Source organism: Lissotriton helveticus, chromosome 11 (genome assembly GCF_964261635.1).
Source record: "Lissotriton helveticus chromosome 11, aLisHel1.1, whole genome shotgun sequence".
Classification (NCBI taxonomy): Eukaryota; Metazoa; Chordata; class Amphibia; order Caudata; family Salamandridae; genus Lissotriton; species Lissotriton helveticus.
In genome coordinates, this window is record NC_136072.1 from 598,515,953 (window position 1) to 598,531,254 (window position 15,302).

Below are 15,302 nucleotides of genomic sequence, written 5' to 3' on the forward strand. Positions count from 1 at the left end.
ATGGTCTCACTGCATGAAAGAGATTCTCCACTCTCATTTCCACTATTTTAATACACTGTATAGTCTCCCACAATAGCAGCGAATCTGAGGGCCAGAAATCTGGATTCCTCCCCTTGCCTTGGCCATGATGATGTTTAAACAATGTCCGAATATATCACAGAAGGTAGCAAACTCATGGGGAGCTCTGTCAGATCTCGAAGTGAATGCATGAACAACTCCTCATATCAAGACCACCCCCTTCTTTAAAGTGTGGATCAGTGTGCAAATTCCCATCCACATTCCCATACAATGTGGTGGATCATTCTATAGAGTGACGCATCGCCCTTTGGCAGGCTGTCGGCTCAGCAGAAGACTCAGATGGAGACCCACAACAGGTGGCAGAACACCACAGCATTGACAACAAGTACATTTCATCTCCCTGGAGCCTCAAATCACACCATGCACTCTGATGCATGGTCTTTATCTGACAGTGCTTTGCCCAGAGCCTGTGGATTCCACCTTGAAACATCCACCTTAAGTAAGGGTAGACTATTCTTCCAAATTGTTTAGGCAAATAAGAGAGCATAAGGTGGTCTACCACTCAAACAATTTGGTACCCTTGCTTCACTTTCAACTGTCCTCCAACTCTTACCCCACAGTCAACTGTCCTCCAACTCTTCCCCTGCTATCCACTCCTGCAAAGAGTCTTCCGCCACAACACATAGCTCACGGTGGAGTTGAACAGAATCACAGCTGCTCCCCTGCATGGCTTTCTCGGACAGTTGCCTCTCCCCACCTACCATGACATGAGTTTTGATAAACTGCTGTTTCTGCAATTACTATAGTCAAATATGCAATGGAACATTGTCAATCAGTTTTGAATTGGATGTTTTGAGGCAAAGGATATGAAAAGCAGATATTCTGTCCTTTAGCATTCACTTGTGCCGACAACACGGTAATCCTGTGGATCTCATATACCTCCAGACAGGTAGCCCAACCAAACGGACCTCTATCATTGAATAAATCTGATAGCATAACATCCTATAGTAAAAGGGAAATAAAACTTTTATTACACAAAAAATGGCTGATAACAGATGTGCCAATGACAGTATCAAACAATCAGTGGTCAGATACCTTGCTGTGACACAAACTGAGGGCCTCCAGAGGTGCCTCACATTTACATCTAACACCCAACATCATTTTGTCTAGACACGACTGAGAATGAGTACATTTCATGTTTTGGTAGCTTTCCCAAAAATGAAACAACGGCCCGAGGCAGCTGTCAAATGTACGTGCAATGAAAGATCCACCCAAACAACAATGCATTTTATACTTTTCTGTTGTTTTCATACTGGAATCAGGAAACTTAATTTTAAAACTATGTTTTTAACTTAGAGTATCAGGAATTATAAAGATGCTTTTTTATACCTATGTTCTTTGGAGGACCCCTTTATTAGTTTTAATGTTGCCTCCTGTATATGGAAAGCCATATCACTTAGAAAACATCGTAATTACCTGCATCAGCCCTCATCTGATATTTTATGTGACTTCCTGATGGTCCAAACCTTTATCTACTTTGACTGAGGGTTTAGTGCCCCTTTGTGGGACAACTGCTTGGTAGACTAACCATATTGTTCTATTCCGGGTAAGGCACCAGCATGATCTAGTGGGACTCCTGGCTCATAGTGCTGCAGTGGTGGTCTGAGAGTGATGTTCAGGTGGTTGGAAACTTTCTTTTATATCAACATAGAGGACCCTAGTGAGATTTTTTGGTTTTTTCGAGCCTTGTGGCAAACCGGGGATCACCTCAATATGGCAATTTACTACCTGCTAACAGGTTTTAATCAGCCCTATACTAACGCATTAAGCTGCACAGGCACTTTATAATCCTATAGAAGTTTGACCTAAACTCACTTAATTGTATTTGCATTTTATAATGAATTGCATGGCTCCACGTTTTGCAAATGCTAGTCTATGCTGTAGTTTTGTTATGGCGATGAGCATAGGAATATGTTAAGACTTGCATGATAATCTGTTATCATTTTGTTTTTACTGTTTGCAATTTGCTACCTTAGCTTTCATTCTACACTTTACATTTTGTATTAATTATTGACATCTTTTGCTCATTAGTTTTAAATATTCTCAATGCACTGTGTCATATTTTATACTCTCTTTGTCAGAGTCAGAGAGTCAAAAATCTTTATTCGGCTAGATAATAACCATAAAAGAGCAAATAAAACATTGTTTAACGAAAAAAATGAACTTGATAAAATTTTAGCCAACATAATCAATACCCAAGTATTAATTTTCCAACAATACTACAGAGCCGAACTGCAGAGGAAATATACTTATAAACTATAAAACAAGTGAATTCATCATTTAAAAGAACTAGGTGGCATAATGCAGGTTGATACTTTCTAATGTAAAAAAATCTTAATAAGGGTTTGAAAAAAGTGCTTCTCGGGTTAAGATAAAGTTTACAGAAAAACAAAGTGCAGAGTGCTCTGTGCAGAAATTAAGTTACATGGACACAAATCTAATTTAGCATCACAATATGCATCACTTGGGTACGAAACCAACAAGTGAGCCATTCCCATCCTGAACCTAATCAAGTAAAACATTTTGGCTTGATTAAAATAAAAGGAATGATAAGATGCAATTCGTGGGGAGCTAATTAACAATGAGTGCTCTAAACCCTTTTGTTGACCATCTCCTGGCTGTCTCTCACACTCTTCAAGTATAACAGGAAGTCATTTTTGAGCTTATCTTTTGGAATTGCAGATATGTTTCCAGGTCTATTAAAACAATTCTACAATCCCAACTTCTCCAGTTGATCTTGCAAATAGGAGAGCCAGGGATTTTGTTTTACACAATCCAATTCTAAACAATTCAAGATTATGTCACGGTTCAGGGCTGGTTCCTCATTTACCTAAATGCTACGCCAAAGCATCAGAGGTGCTCATTGCATACGAGAGGACAATGGTATTACACCCAATTCCTTATGGCACATAATGGCCGGGGTACTTTTGGGTAGTGTCAGCACATGTCTTAACATCATATTCTCAGCTCTGTGGAGACCCAGAGTGTTGGTGCCGCCCCAGACTCCAGCGCCATATAAAATGGCGGCGCATGTTCGTGCTTTATATATGTCTAGGATTACTTTCATGGGGCAAGAGCCAAATTTTTTTGTAAATATAAAAATGGCCTCCACATTTTTGTTAAAGCCCCTAATCCTTGCATGAATTAGATGGGACCAAGTGTTTTTTTCATTAAAAAAAATGCATAAATAAGAAAAAGGTGGCACCTGACACAATATTTCATTGTTTATATAAAATGTCTTAGTTTTAGATGGTGATTTACCAGCAACCATAACGTGCGATTTTACAACATTCGTTTTTAACCCAAGATCACTCATAAATTCATTAAAACTGGTTAAATGTTTTTTGTCTTCCCAACCCGGTTCTTGACATTAGTACACAGTCATCAGCATATAACAAAGCTGGTAAAGACCTACGGCCTATTGTGGGTGGGTCTACATTTCCAATTCTGATGTGACTTTCTAGGTCGTTTATGTATAAACATAATAGGAATGGAGTGAGTACACATCCCTGGCGAACCCCAAAGTCCATCTCTATGGATGTGTTAAGCTCGCCATCTGCTCCATATCGTACTCTTCCTGTGACTCCCTGATGCATTGCGGCTAAAAAGTGGACGATGGATGGATCAATGCCCATGAGCAACATTTTCTCCCACAGTTCCCCCCTCTGCACCCAGTCAAAGGCAGACGTCAGGTCCATGAACCCAAGGTATAAGGACCCTGACTTAGCCATGGTATACTTGCCAATGACCAGGTGCAGGTTGAGACACTGTTCTACAGTGTTCAGGCCTTTCCTGAAGCCGTATTGGACACCGGAAAACGTCCCATTTTCTGTTATCCAAGTCTCCAATCTGTCCAATATTACTCGTCCCATAATCTTGCAAGAGCTGTCGATTAGTGAGATTGGTCGATAACATTTAGGATCCGACCTGTCTTCCTTTTTAAATATAGGGACTATTATAACTGATCTCCAGGACTCCGGAGGACCCTGTCAGATGTAACACCGACATGACAAGGTCCCTACTTGTGTGGTTTGTGAACTGTTTCTTGCACGTTTTTCATTTTGTTTAAAACCGAATAAAGATCTTAAATCAAATCGAATGAGAAGCATGTCAGTCCAGTGAATTATTTTCCATACATCTGGAGAATTAATTTATTCCAGTAGTATAGAGATTTTAACTGGTTTTGAAACCAGAAAAGGAGCCATGTTTTTTATATGCATTTCATTTATTTGAATAATCTAAATAAACTATCCAACTCATTTAATTTCCATTTCTTCATTGGCAACTGACACATAAATGTTAACCCACGCTACATTCCATATAGTATTTTGTTCCTTGTTGCTGAACAATGCAAAAAGCAACTATCAAAATGACTGCTACTTCAAGAATACATTCTCTTAAACAACAATATTTAAGTGAAATTTTTTTTTTAATTAACACTCCAGACATTGAGTAATACAAGCACACGTTTTTTATACTTTTGGCTGGTAAAATCAAAATAGTTTACGACAACCTTTTCAATAAGTATTTTCAAGTTTGTAAAAAAAAATTAAAAAACATTGCTCGGTCATACCATGATAGAAATCACAGACATGGAATATATGATAAACATTAACAAGACAGTAGGTCTGGTGTTGGTTGCCCGTCTTTTAACTTTCGCAGTTCTTCTTTTATTATCTTATGGATTTTGCAAACACTTTATTGTTAGCGAAGCAGTCTCAACAATCTAAAAATAAGTGGCCAAAGGCAAAAATATTTTTTGTCTAAAAAAGCACACATTACAATAGTAGTCTCTGGTACAGAAAGGAACTATTTTGTGTGTGGATTTTCTCCCTGATAAAGGGCAGCATGCCATGACTCATAGTGAAGTCAGGCAACGGTTGAGGTGGGCTGGCCCATTGCCACATGATGCATGATGTTTATAGTAGAAAAACATTGTCAATGACAGAATAACAGACTATTGAATGAAGTCTGACTGAAAACCCCAATAACTAACTTTGTAGAAAGTGTTATGCTGTCACATCATGCTCTAAACGCAAAGGCAACACTAAAGTAATAATAAAGTAAAAACAACAAAATACTGCCACTGAAGGGAACTAGATTGTGTACGGATGTGCTCCTTGCGGAAGAGCAAAATTCAGTTACTAAAAGTGAAGTTAGCCAATAACGGAAGTAGACTGATCCATTGCCCTGTGCTCTATGCTGTACGTGGCGGAAGCAAAAATTGAAAGACACAATATCAGGCCAATGGATGAAGTGAGGTGGCTGAAAGCTTTTTTAAATAAGTATAATTTACATATAATTTTCGTGAAAATCAAAAGGTCTTGGCAAACGCAAGACTTGAAAATAAAAAAGCTCTTGGCTAACGTCAGACGGTAAAAGGTATTACAGCGAAAGTGGATAGTGGCATTTAGTGTCATGTCGGGGTTCAGGTGACATTACATACCACATGACCTGATGCTTGAAGGCTTATTTTCAAGTCTAAATAATCCTTACACTTAATTAGACACTTTACCAGCAAGTTAAATAGCGAATAATATACAATCCACAAACATAACAAAATATAGCGAATGATACACCTAGTGGCCTAAAAAGGTTTTATTTACAACAGGCAATGATGTAACTGGAGGGTGTGTGTTTTAAAACAGAACAGCTTAAACAGTGATACTCAAAGCATGGCCCTCCCGACCTTTGCATGCGGCTCCATAGGCAAAAGCAGCACTGGGCTGCTGTTGTTTAAATTGGGATGCTGTTTACTCGATTCAACACTAACATTTAAAAAAAAGTGTTAAATAAATAGAGAACATTCATTTAAAGGTTCCTTGCAGTTAAAGAAAGTAAGTTAGTAGGATGCACTGCACCCTGTAACTTTAGGAACACCTTTATTTTTAACACAGCAAACGTGTAAACATATGATAGTCTCTTGTAAACATATGATAGTCTCTTTAATATTCGTAAAGTGTATTTCATTAACTTGCAGAACAGTTCTTTTCACCGAAGTAAATCAAATTACAGCAGTCCATTCAGTAGTATTTTTTTTTAAGTTATAGTTTTCAAATATGAATTTAGAAGCGTTCATGCTCCCCCTCCCCACCTGACAACAATGCCAATAGTGATTAATTCCAAGCATAGGAGGTGGTTTTGTACAGTACACATCCTGAAGTTATGCATTTCGAGATCCTCTTATATGTGATAATGAAGAAAAAGCATGGAAATTGAAATAAAACGATTGCCCAGGATCACACAATTTGGTCAAGTGGAAAATCTGTGATTAATACCAGGGGCCTCATTTATGAAAAGTGACGCATCGCTGCGTGAAAACAGCGATGCGTCACTTTTCACTGCGCCCTCCTTGCACCACCAATGATGCGTCATATTTACCGTATGACGCATCATTGCCCAAGGAGTTACAGATACGTCAGTATTTCTGACGTATCTGTATGGCGCAAAAGTGGCGCATTGCTGGAGTGTGTCACAAAAATGACGCAACTCCAGCAATGTATTCTTTCACATGGGGCAAGCCCCATGTGAAAGGGCCTGCGTCAGTCTTACGCCTGCTGTGAGACAGGCGTAAGAAATTGACGCATTTGTGTCCTAGAAGTGGCGCATTGAAATCACATAGATTTCACTGCGTCATTTCTAAGACCCTTTCTTGCGTCAATACGCCCCCTTGCATACATTATACCTGGCGCAGGTATAATGTGGCGCAGGGGTTTACAAAGTGACGCTTCTACCTAGATGCGTCACTTTGTAAATATGGCGCAAAAAGGCGCATTTTTTACGCCACTGGTGCGTCACAAAAAGTGACGCACCAGCGGCGTAAACGTGACGCATAGCCTCATAAATGAGTCCCCAGGTTTTTTGGCTCCACATTGTGCAAATCAGTACAGCCATTAGATGTACATGCTTCGCTTCCCCTACACCGACTTTACGCTCCACCGCCACCCTGCTGGCATCAATGTGGCCCTCGGTCATACCAAAGATCAAGCTTTTCGGCCCCTGGGAAAATGTTGCGAGCAGCCATGAGCTAAAACAGCCATCCACTGTTATTGGTAATGTATAAATTGTTTAAATCTCCATTTTGACCTGCTCCCAAGCATCCCTACAACGAGGACGAACAGAAGCTGATTTAAAATAATAAAAAAAGGGCTAAGACTGACTTGTTCACCTCTGTGAGGAACGAAGAGAAGTAGTAAATGCAATTAGACACCAGAGGCTGCAAAGGCTTAGGACACCGTGGGCAGACAGCCAGATGAAGCTTCCAATCCGATCCTGTAACCTGCTGAATTTAATCCTGACCCAGTGCACCAAGTAATTAGCATGGCGCCATTCTGTATCTAGGTCACTTTTGTCGCCCACGTCTGTGAGCATGAGCGGTGTGAGCAGCTCTCCTGTCATTCACTACAATTTCCCAGTGCCCAAAGCTGGAGAACTCAGAACAATAAATGGAAATTTAAAAACAGAGAATTAAATCCAGCCTGGAACCCCAGCCCTACGCACACATGCATGTACGCAAGCAGTGTAAGCAAAAAGGTCCAGATTTACTATGATTTTGCATCGGGTTGCATCACTTTTGTGGCAAAGCCCCGACATACAAAGTAACGCAAGGCAGCACATAGCGCTGCCTCGCATTACTTTCCATCGGGTGGGAATAACATGGGTGGAGCATGGGCATCCCCAGGCATCCACCCTTGTTTTTTGACACAAACCCAGATGTAGAAAGACTTGTAAACCTGGGAGTATGCCAAAATGGTGCGCCTAGCTGACAGAAACTTAACAAAATATATTGTTATTTCTCCTCGTCACTTCCTCTTTTCATGTGTGCTGGCGGCACACATTAAAAGAGGAATATGCCTCTAAGGATCGTTCTTGTGGTGTCTTTTCCTGCACAAAAACAGTCCTGCCCATAACGCAGGCACCTTTTAAACTATGGTACAAGGGTGCCTGCATTGCCACAGCGCTCTCTACCTTTCACACACCGCAGGGAAGCAAGTACCCTTGCTGACCGTGTTGCATGAAAAAAAAAGAAATAAAAATTTCCCCAGGTTTTTATTTGCATTTAGCAGGTAAATGCCTTTGGAGGAAAATGGCAATCACTATATGTGGATGTACCAATTGAAACAAACAGTTGCTGCACTCACTGGTGAGCACTAGTCAATTTGATATAGAAAATATTAATTATTTTTTGCAGTAACATAGTATATGGGGGTGCAATGCCTAGAGTATTTCACCTTGTCACTGGCTATATGTGGATGACAAGGTGGGTATTATACACAGGCAATTCATGAGAGGGAATAGTATATCAAATGGTCCCGATTACTAATGTTTTGCACCAGGTTTGTGTTACTTCTGTAAAGCAAACCTAACACAAAGTGTTATGTTGGGATTTACTGTCCATGGCAAATCAGGATTTGCTTTGGATAGTTTCCCAACATAATGCAAAGTTGAGCTAAGTGCTGCCTTGCATAGCTTTGCCTCAACAGGGTGTTCCATGGCTGGTACATGGTCATTTCCTCTCAACCACCCACTGGGTTTGACTCAAATCTTTATCCACAAATATTCATAGATAGGGATTTGCTTAAAAATATTACGCCTCCTCATGGCAGCTGTAACGAGAAGAAATATTTTCACTTCTCCTCGTTTTTCTTACTTTGCATGTATGCTGTATAGGACAGCGCACATAAAAAGTATTCACTTCTCCTTGTTTTTCTTACTTTGCCTGTATGGTGCATAGGAAAGTGGGTATACAAAGCAGGAAATGTGTTAAAGATAGTTTTTATGCTAGAAAGGTTTCCTTCCAATAACAAATGTGTGTGTTGGGCATTGGCAGCTACAAGTACACCTGTGCAGGGATAGAGAAGAAAATGTGCCTTATGTTAGTTGATAAAGCACATTTTTCCTCTCTCCCTTTTGTAGTGTCTTGGCACCAATAACGACAGACACTAGATTCCTTATTGAAGAGCCTTTATTCTACACATCTGCTTCACTCCCTGTCCCTACTCTAACTGCCTTAATTCCTGTCCCTGGCTCCTCCCGTTCCTGCTCCTCCCTTTCACTCCACCCCCAACCACTAGACTACATCCCACAATCTCACATCTCCCCCTTTCTTAACAAAATGAACTTAATTTCCACAGTGTTCGCAATTCTTCAATCAGCCGCACAGGTCGGCGGACAGCCTGTTCTTCAAGCATCAGTAGTGTCGAATCAGTGGTGGACCTAGCTTTGGTCGATCTTTCCGTCGTCTTAACTAGGTCATCCTTGACTATGGGAGTGCACTTTTGAGGACGCAGACCATTGCGTGTGAGCTGCTTATTCTCAGGTTCCGCAGTTACCACGTTTCTTTCTTGTTGTGTGACTGTTACTGGCTCCGCTCGGCAGTGACAGTCTGTTTTCTTTGGTGGCTCTTGTTCTATTGACGTTCGATCTCCTTCATGAGTGGATGACGTTCTGGTTCTCTTCCGAGCTCCCACATGTAAGGTTACTTCCTTTTGTCTTGTCAGGTTGGGAGCAGCACTGTTCTTCTGTTCACCGTCAGGCACGCCAGACGTTAACGTACTATCTGACATGGGTGTCCTGGTTTGATTCTTGGACTCATTTGCTGCCTCTATTTGTCTCACCCACTCGTGTTCGCGACTGGTGTACCCCTTGGTCATCCGGGCATGTACCTGTTTCTCTCTCAGCCGGTGACAATCTATCTCTTTCACCACATCTGGTCTTCCTTGCAGGGTGACAGGATAGTCCTTTTCCACCTGGTAGGTGCTGTCCCATCTCTTTGTTTTCCTTCTGTCAGTCCTTTGAGTCAGCCTCACTGACCCCATCAGGGGTGACGGTATGTTACTCATGTCTTGATATGGCGATGACCGACATGACATGTTGTCTTTTGGTTCTATTGTGCGTTCGGGTGATTGATGCCATGGACGTGGTCGGGACCATGACTTTGTTGACCCGAGTGATTGGACAGACATGCTTTCTCAGTCGGAGGAGTCGTTCGCCGATTCCCTTTGAGAACGTTCCTTTGGGGTTGTCTTGACTGGTAAGTTTATTGCATTGGTAGTCTGTGATGATATGCTTCTGGAGTCAGAGCTATCTGTAGGACATTCCTTTGGGTATGTCTCTTTACGTGTCTTCTGTGTTTTTGCTGTGGAAAGGTCGTTTGCTAACCACGCGTTTACTTCTTTAGTTTGATCTTGGAACATTTGGTCTCTGCCCCTCTCACATGGCATCAATTGTCTCTTCTCCGTTTTCTCATCGTCATGACTGTCTCGAGTGCACATGCCTCTCCCTTTTCGGTGTCTGAGTGGCTTACCACTCCTCATGTGGTTAGTTTCTTCTCTTCGCTTGTGTGTCCCACTGCTTGCTGCTTCCTCCGACTCATCTGCAGAATTTGGCGAATAGTGAGAGGATGCCCGGGGGTGTTTGTGTGCCGATTTCCAGTGTTGACAGGATTGGTCCCCTCTTCTGTAGTTTGTCTTTCTTGCTCGCTTGTTGGGCAGATTGCCATCTTGTCCATGGGTGCAATCTGTCCCACTTGACACTTCATCTTCTTCAGAATAGTTTGTGCCATACTTTGAATGACTCCTTGAGGTTGTGTCAGTAAGACTCTCACGATCCTGGATTGTCCCAGTCTGTTGTATTGTTGACTCGGAGTACTCCATGTCACTTTGTCTCTCCCTCTGTCTTCTCTCTGGTCTGCCTTCACCCTCCCTCTTTCTGGTTTCATTTGTTTCTTGGGCTGTATTCCCAGACATGAGGGAAGTCTCTTTCCTGGTACTTTTGTGTCTTGCCTTCGGGTGCAATTCTTTCGATATGTCTCTTGCTTCGACCCGCACTCCAACCTCGGCCCCTCTGATGATTCTCCTTAGCGACCACTGCCCCTGAAGCATCTTGCGCTTCGTGTCTGCATTTGAACAGCCTTCGATTATCCGAAGCCGAATGGCTTCTTCATTTGTAAAGGTATTGAAGAAGCAACCGGGTACCAAGCTTTGCAACCGGGTGATGAATTTTGGCAATGGTTCTCCAGGTTCCTGCCGTGCCGTGGTGAAGGCGATGCGAGCATGATCCACGTCTACTGGTGAATGGAAATGGGTACGTAGCTTCTTTTGGAGTCTCTCATAGGTCTCTGTGTCCTTTTCAGGGAATGTTCTGACTAAACGTCGGCCCTCATGACCTATCAGCTGGAGAAGTAGTGTCAGACATTTTCTATCTCTTCGTTCACCGATCGCGTCAAGGAAATCGTGCAATGATTCCAGCCACCGGTTCCATTTGAGGCCCAAACTCTGACCATCAGTCTGTGTCACTGGAGGCGGTACTTCAATGCAGGGATTGGACCGATGGGTTGCTGTATCCACCGCCATGAGGAAGGAAAGTTTCCGTCTGCTACCGTTGCAGGATTGTTCACTGTGCTTCCCGTCTTATTTGCTGATCACCTTCGGCTGAGATCCTTGGTCTGGTTGTTTCCTCGGAGGTTGGTAAGCTTCGCAACTGTCTCGATAGGCGCCAGTTATTGAAGCTTGTGGCTCATATGTCTTCTCAGCTCCCGTTACTTTTGATTGTTTGTCTTCATGTGGCACTTGTCTTTGCTCGTGCTTGTTACATTCGGGATCTGCATTTGCTTGTGCTCGCTGACTTCAGAGCTTGTGGACATCCGTGCTTGTTTATGTTCAGTGCAGTCTTCACTCGTTTCCGGCACTGGCGTGTGCTTGGCGCGCTGTGAGTCGTGTATGTGCCAGTGCTCGTTGCCAATAGTTACTTTTGTTCATTTCCTTTCTTGTCACCTGTGTTAGTGCGTGTTTGTGCTCACCGTTTACTTTGCTCGTCTCTGGCATTTGCTGGTGCTTGTTTCATTTCTGTTTCCGGCATCTGCTTGTCTACATACTGCTCTTCTTGCATTTATTCGTGATTGTTTATTGTGACCCTTGCACTTGCGTGTGCTTGTCGTGCTGTCGCAGCTTTGCCATTGCCTTTATCGGTCTCTTGCATTCGCCAATGTTTGTTTGCTTGTTTGTTTGCGGCTTGCTCTTGCACTTGCTCGGGCTTGTTTCATATGCCACTTTTGCTTTGGCTCGTGCTTGTTTGGTAATTCTTGTTCATCTGCGTCGTCTCATGCTTGTCAGGGGTCTCCCTGCAGCTCGTGCGTGTTGTTTCCACGTGTTATTCACTATGCCTGACCTTAAGATGGCCGCCCCACACTGGCCAAGGGGTCTGTCCTTGAGACTGCCTGACTTTAAGATGGCCGCCGTAGCTATCTGCATGCACTACTTTTCCTCTGCTCACTCAGCCCCAGCTCCTTCACTTGGGACTCACCGGCAGTCGATTCAGGGGTCAGCACACTTTGGACTTGGCTCTCTTCAGTCTCTGCCACCGTCAGGTGAGGTTGGGGTGGGCTCCCGCCTTACTTTGCAGGGTCCCGCGCTCCTTCGGCGACAGCGTCCCGAAACTCACGCATCGGGCGTGAGGTTTTCCGACGTCGGATGGCACTCGAGCTCCGACTCCAACGCGCTCGGCTGCGCTTGCCAGCGGACCTTTGGGGGACAGCGTCCTCCACACCGGGGCACCTTTTCCTCGCTCTGGGGTGCTAGGCAGAGTCGGAGTAGGCTCCCGACCTCTGTACTTTCAGCACTCACCCAATGTGCACGCTTCCAGCGTGAGTCGCGTTTCGGCGCGACCGGCTTCCGTTTCTTCGAGCGGTTCAGCGCTCGTTGCTTCGGCCCCTCTTGGCTCCCTCACGGTCTCTGGAGGGGCAGGGTCACCTGCTGCTGGCCTCTCTGCTCAGGCGGCAGCTCTGCTTCACTCGGCAGCATTCTCCTCGACGCTGCCTGGGACAGGGTGCTCTCGTGGGGTGCTGTGGACAGTGGGCTTGCTTATCCCATCCTCGTCGCCAGTTGTAGTGTCTTGGCACCAATAACGACAGACACTAGATTCCTTATTGAAGAGCCTTTATTCTACACATCTGCTTCACTCCCTGTCCCTACTCTAACTGCCTTAGTTCCTGTCCCTGGCTCCTCCCGTTCCTGCTCCTCCCTTTCACTACACCCCCAACCACTAGACTACATCCCACAATCTCACACCTTTGATGCAAGGCAGTGCAGCAACTGCCATCTGCCAATTAGTATATCTCTCAGTCAGGACTGTTGCCAATATGCAGCAGGGGGTGGCAGGGCACCTGGGAAGTTGGGGGGTTAGGGTTGAATTAAAAAAAAAATTGTCGGATCCTGTGCCCACTTCGCTCTTTGGTGCTTCTCTGTTCTCCTGCTGCTCCCGACAATTCCTGGGACAGACTCCCCAACTAATCCAGATGCTGCTCTCATACTATGAGAGCAGCGCTGGGATTGGCCAGAGTGGGCTGGTTTGACGCTCCCCTCAGACAAAGGGCGTCTGTGCCATTTCTCCATCCAGTTGTAGAATACAGCAGGGTTAGAGAAACCTAACTGCACTTAGAAGTGGACCAAGTACTCCTCCCTATGACCCTATCCCCGCACTACACATTCTGGCTCAGCTGGCAGCTGAAAAATAAAACAGCAATAAAAGTGGTGCGATGCTCCTCCGCCATTGCAGAGGAGCCGCCGCTGATCTCACTTCTGTAAAAAGCAGTATCTTTTGGCTAATCTACAATCCAAGTAAATATATGCTGTAATGCTAGTTAACAATAACAATAAGGCAACAGCAATTCACGTTGCATAACTAGTAATTAATAGCTGGTCCTGATACCCTTAACCAGAGGGCAGGCTAATCACAGTGGATGTCAGACCGTTCCAAGTTAGCAGCACAGCTGCTTTTTAGGTTGAAGCCTACCAGACATCTAAGACATCTTGGGGACAGATAGGAAGGTGACCTAGGACTGCATTCCGCTCGTTGACTACCATTGACTTTGTGGTTTGTAATGCACATTGTCTTGTTTTCTAATTGCTGGCTTTATTTGATTTAGGCTGTCAGTCATTTGCAAAAATTATTGTTTGTGTGCAGCAAAAACATATTTCCGTGCAAATGTAATGGTCATTTCAATTGAATTGGTTGTCTGTAATGACAGTGAGCAACTATACCATCCATTCTCCACACTGCGCCACTCCACTCCACTCTATGCCCTTCCACTCTATGGCACTCCACTCCATTATACGCCACTCCACTCTATGACATGCCACTCCACTCTACGTCCCTCCACTCTAAGACACTCTACGACATGTCACTCCAATCTACGACACTCACTCCACGACACAACATGCCAAGCCACTCTATGCCCCTCCACTACCCACTACTTACCCCACTCTACCCCACTGCAATCTACTCCACTCCAATCTATCCCACTCCACTCCAATGTAATGTACCCCAATCTACCCCACTGCACCCCACTCCAATCCACTTCGCTACAATCTACCACACACCACTCCGATCAACTCCACTCCAATCTACCCCACTCCAAATTGCCCAACTCCACTCTACCCCACTCCTCTCCAGTCTACTCCACTTCACCCAATCTACTCCACTTCACTTCAGTTTACCCCTGTTCTACTCTACTCCACTCCCACACCTAATCTACTCCACTCCACTCCAATCTAATCCACTCCACTCCAATCTGCACAACCCCATCCCAATCTACCCCATGCCTCTCCAACCTACCCCTCTCCCCAATATATCCTACTCCAATGTACCCCAATCTACCCCCACTCCATTCCATTCTACTTTACTATAATCCACCAAATCTATCCACTCCAATCTACCCCACTCCGCTCATGTCTAATCTACCCAACTCCAATCCAGTCTACCCCACTCCACTCCAATCCACTCCAATCTACCCCAATCCACCCCACTCCACTCTACCCTAATCTACCCTGATCTACCCATCTCCTATCTTTCCCACTTTATTCTACCCCATTCTAATCGAACCCAATCTACTCCACACCAGTTCACCCCACTGCAACCCAATCTACCCCACTCCACCCCAATCTACCCTAATTTAATCTATCCCACTCCAATCTGCTACACTAATCTACTCAACTTCAATCTACCCCACTCCACTCTTTTCCTATCTACCCCACTCCAATCAACCCAATCCACCCACTCCTTTCTATGCCAATCTACCCCCACTCTACCCCAATCTACCCTATTCCACTCTACCCCTATCTACCCCATTCGAATCTACTCCCCCTCACTCTATGCCACTAACTTTTGGCCATGCTGAACAGCAGCCACACTTGTGTACATAATGGCTTAAACACATTGCCAACGCC